This window comes from Neophocaena asiaeorientalis, unplaced genomic scaffold (assembly GCF_003031525.2).
Source record: "Neophocaena asiaeorientalis asiaeorientalis breed wild unplaced genomic scaffold, Neophocaena_asiaeorientalis_V1.1 scaffold26, whole genome shotgun sequence".
NCBI lineage: Eukaryota > Metazoa > Chordata > Mammalia > Artiodactyla > Phocoenidae > Neophocaena > Neophocaena asiaeorientalis.
Window position 1 is genome coordinate 12,855,885 of NW_020173108.1, and position 5,213 is coordinate 12,861,097.

The 5,213-nt window shown below is 32.8% G+C and overlaps 1 non-coding gene across 1 annotated transcript; it reads right to left on the bottom strand.

Annotated features, from left to right (window-relative positions):
* Window positions 1-4,525: 4,525 nt before the first annotated feature.
* Window positions 4,526-4,632, bottom strand: LOC112398715 (U6 spliceosomal RNA). Its single transcript, XR_003003052.1, has one exon. It is a non-coding gene; the product is annotated as a U6 spliceosomal RNA (small nuclear RNA).
* Window positions 4,633-5,213: the final 581 nt, after the last annotated feature.

Here is a 5,213-nt window from a genome sequence, read left to right on the forward strand (position 1 = left end):
TGACCCTTGAACAATATGGGTTTGAACTATATAGGTCCACTTACATAAAGTTTTTTTTAAATAAATACGTACTATAGTACTACACAGTCTGTGGCTGGTTGAATTCAGGGATGTTCAACCACACATAATGAGGGCCAAATATAATGTTATACCCAATTTTCAACTCAGTGGGGGTTGGTGTCCCTAAAACCTGCATTGTTCAAGGGTTAATTCTATTTGTTTATTTGCTGTCTTGTAACCTCCTTTTAGTTAAAAGCTCAATGAAAGCAGGGACTTTATTCTGCTTTGTTTTGCTTACTGCTTTATCTACAGTGGCTATATCAGAACTTAGAACATCATAGGCATGCAATAAATATTATGGAACAAAGAAATGAAGGAATGCCCATTATATTAGGAGCTATAATTTTTTTTTTTTTTTGCAGTATGCGGGCCTCTCACTGCTGTGGCCTCTCCCATTGCGGAGCACAGGCTCCAGACACGCAGGCCCAGTGGCCATGGCTCACGGGCCCAGCCACTCTGCGGCATGTGGGATCCTCCTGGACCGGGGCATGAACCCGCATCCCATGCATCGGCAGGCGGCCTCTCAACCACTGCGCCACCAGGGAAGCCCGGAGCTATAATTTTTTATAACAAGTAGAATACTCATTTATAGTTGAAAAATCTGGCTTTGATTCTGTGAACTCCTACTACTAAATTTAAGCACATTACATAATTTTTCTGTTTTTATTTTATTAACCTCTTAATTTAAATGTTCAACTCTGCCATCATGTACATTAATTTCTTTTGCCTGAAATGTTTAAGTTTTCCAGTCCACTAATCACTCTCTTTCATTACTAATAAAATTCTTGTTCATTATGCTACATACTTCTTTATTTACTATACTAAATGGTCATTTGAAATTTATTTAATTTTTTTATATTTGTGTTTTCTCCAGAGTAGAGTGACCAAATTGAGGGGAATCAGCTCTATTTTTTAATTAGCTAGATTAAGTCAGTGGCTCAACTTCTTTATCCTCAGACCATCATTGATGAAGATATGTCAGACATCTTATTGGGATCTGACATTTTGTGGTTGTGGATTGAAGGTTCTCCCTTTTATTTACTGGGTAAGAGCACATAGATGCTTGAAAAACTTTCAATTGGCTCTTTACCACAGTTCCATGTAATTTATCTAACATACAAAGGCCAAAAGTCAACTATTTTGTCTGTAGTCTACCTAAAATTGCCACACTGACTAGAACTTCCAGGCATTCCCCTTGGATTTTCCTTCAACTGTCAAAATTTGACCGACCCAGACCAGCTATCTTCACATATAACCCATTCTTTACCACTTTCCAAGTGTCATGGTCCCTTACATCTCCTTGTGAATCATAAGATTTCCTCATCTTCCTCTTTTGTCTCAGAAATTTTCAAACCTCTAACACTAACAATTATGTTGCTTTCTTTTCTCTAGGGTATGGAGAGGGATAGGAGAACTTCAGGCTTCAAAGATGGATCAGGAAAGGAGATCCACCACAGTGATGTGGATGTAGGAACATCCTTGTCTTCTTTCTTGATACTGGGTAAAACAAACAAATAAAACTTAAAAACTAATATTTTTTGTCATTAAGTTACAAATGTCAACATTCACAAAATATTTATAGTCTCATTTGGTGGAAGAGTATTATTTCCCTGTCCTTAAATTTCATTTAAAAGTCTTTTTATTTGCCCCTTTCCAATGTTGACAGGGAAAGTAGATGAAACTTGAAGACAAGAACTATATACTTTATTTGATAACTATAACTTTGTCAGATAATGTGTCCTATGTAGAATAAATTCTTGTTATTGTTGAAGAAATAATTAAAAGAATGAAGTTTATTTCTAAAGCTAGCTATTTATTTTTTATTTAGATAGGTTTAATATTGTTCCTTTTTATAATTCTAGTTTCTATTCTATAATTCTAGTTTTTTTCCCTATTTTATTCAAACTTCATAAAATCCATTCATAGCCTCCCTCCATCTTACTCCCATCTCCACAGTGAAAAAATAGAACTTTTAAACTTTATATTTCAATATACACTTAATCTTATTTAACAGTGTCTTTTAAAAGGCTGTCATTTCTCTTATTTCTGATAGACTTTTCTTGTGAATTCATCTGTGTAATGTGTCACACTTTAGAAACCACTTTACACATTCTAATTGGATCTAACACAGCAGCCTTGAGGAAGACAGAATAGTACTATCCTCCTCATCTTACCGTTGCTGAATAAGAGAAGTTAAAAAAAAAAGAAAAAAAAATATATCATAGTTCACAGACTGGGGTGGGAGAGAGAAGTAAGATCTTCTGCCCTATTTTTCAGTGCTATCTCTATTATATCAAGAAGCCACTCAGGAATAATACAGCAAGCTTTTCCAGTACTGCATGGTCAGCAATTATGTAAAAGAAGCCACTCACTTAAGACTACACACTCTAGGGTTTTGTATGAAATTTATATGAAATTCTAGAAAAGGCAAAACATAGTTTGCTTTCTGGCAGATCAATGATTGTACAGAAGCAAGGGTGGGGGCAGGGATTGACTGCTAAGGAACACAACGGGGCTTTTGTGGTGATGGGAGTGTTCTAAACCTTGACTGTGGTGGTAGTTAAATGACTGTTGCCCCTGGTCTATCGAACTGCACATTTAAAATGAAGGACACTCTTACTTCTGTATTAGTAACATAAATATATAATTTGTTTTTCAAAATTTATTGCTCAGCATGCTTAATCAATTGACGTCTTTTATGTTTTGCCTTTAAATGCCTTGGTAACTGGTTCAGGTTGAGCACGTTGTTAAAAATGCAAAGCCATTTGTTTTTCTCCCATCTGACCTGATACACTAATCAGTAGGGCACTGTTGTGTTATTTAGAACAAGGAATGAGGTCAAATTTCTCCCTAGTGAAGAATAAATAGCAAATGTACTTCAAAAAGTACTTGGCATTTAATGCCTAATCCTTAAGATTACTTAATGTTTAAAAAAAATGGCCAAGACATGGTACTTTATTACAAAACAATTTGACCAACATTTTTTGGTTAACAATTTTTATGTATAATGAGCCACATGCATTTTAAAATACAAAAGCATGAGCTCATTGGATAGTGGGTTGAAACAATATAAGTAAAAAAGATTTTAAAAGTAGATAAAGTATACAGAAGCTTAGGTTCTTTCTCTTGTTACTTCTCTTAGTCTTGTAAATAGCTTGAAACAATGATTTTTCCCTCACCCATTAATATTTTTTCTGTGATACTAGTGCTGGTACTTCATAAAAATATTATGTAAAAATATAAATATATAAAAGAAAAAAAGTAACATAATGAAACTACATGGATCCAATATCCAATATTAACACAATCATTTTTTCTCTAAGTCTATATACCTGATCTCCATCCCACACACCACCCTAGATATTTTTTCAGTCAAATCCTAGATATCACTTATTGCATCCATAGATCCTTTAGTATGTATGTATTTAAGATACTTTAAAACTCATTATTCCTATGTTTTTATTATTCCTAAGGTAATTAATTATAATTCTTTTAATGTTATGAAATACACAATATTCAAATTTCCTCCAATACCTTATAGTATTTTAAATTTACAGTCACTTTGTTTGTATCAGAAAACAAAGTGCATACTGCATTTTATTGGTATAGTTTAAATTGCTTTTAATTTATAAGCTTCCCATCTTTTTTTCTTATAATTTATTCAATAAAGAAAGGGTATTGATTATATAATAATTTTGCACCTTTTAGATTTTGCTTATTGTATTTTTTGTATCACTTAAGATGGTCTGCATACTACTTTATTTCCTATAAAATAAACTTACATTTTAGAAAGCTGATAAATTTTGTTCTATTTTTTGATAATACTACTTAATAGGAGTTGTGAGCTTCCTACTATAACACATCAAGAGGTACATTATGTCTAGTTTTCATTCTTATTGTTTTTATTAAGACTGATCTAACCAGCTAGATTTTCCTTTTTTCTTTACTATCAATATGAACTCAGAATGATACTTATATATATATATATATATTTTTTTTTTAGATGTTGGGGGTAGGAGTTTATTAATTAATTAATTTTTGCTGTGTTGAGTCTTCGTTTCTGTGCGAGGGCTTTCTCTAGTTGTGGCAAGCGGGGGCCACTCTTCATCATGGTGCGCGGGCCTCTCACTGTCGCGGCCTCTCTTGTTGCGGAGCACAGGCTCCAGATGCGCAGGCTCAGTAATTGTGGCTCACGGGCCTAGTTGCTCCGCGGCATGTGGGATCCTCCCAGATCAGGGCTCAAACCCGTGTCCCCTGCATTAGCAGGCAGATTCTCAACCACTGCACCATCAGGGAAGCCCACTAATATTTTTACTAAAATTAAAATTACTGAGAAAATTTTAAATTTCCTTGTCTTTTTATTTATCATATTATTTTAATTTTTTCATTTCTATTTTCATGTCTATTTATTTATTTCTATTGTGGTAGAATATACATAACATTTTAATCATTTTTAAGTGTACAGAAAAATATAGAATATTTCATTAATTTTTCATATCATCCTTGCACAGGATCCAAGTTAACCTTCTCTATATCATTCCAATTTTAGTATGTGTGTTGCTGAAGTGACACTTTGCATTTCTTCTTATCTTTAGAGTAAAAGATATTAAGGATGTATCTGAATATCTGGCTTGGTTTATATCACAAATATATTGCATCTTAAAATTCTATTAAGGAATAGATCTTACATCATTTAAACCTTTTTCATTGAAAATAGGTTTCACTGTTTTGTCATTTGTCTATTTGTTGATTATAATGTTTATCAGTCATGTATATTTTTTGGACAAGTTACATAACTAATATTAATTTTATCCTTTATTGATTCTATTTCATTAGTCACATTTAGGACTTTTCCCTTCTTTCAAGTTTATAGGTGCATTCACAAATATTTTTTTCTAATACTTGCAGTGTGAAGTTATCTTCTTGTCTTTTCTTCATATAGCTATGACATTATTCCAACACTATTAATAATACATAATATTTGTGCTCACTGATTTCTGATGCTATATTTATAATATATGAAGTTTTTCTTTGCAAATATATCTATTTTCAGATTTTCTATTCTGGTCCACTCATATCTGATATCTTACTCTCTTAATTATAGAGGACTCAAATACATTTCATATGGGGTGGGGGTTAGAACACTCTTTTCA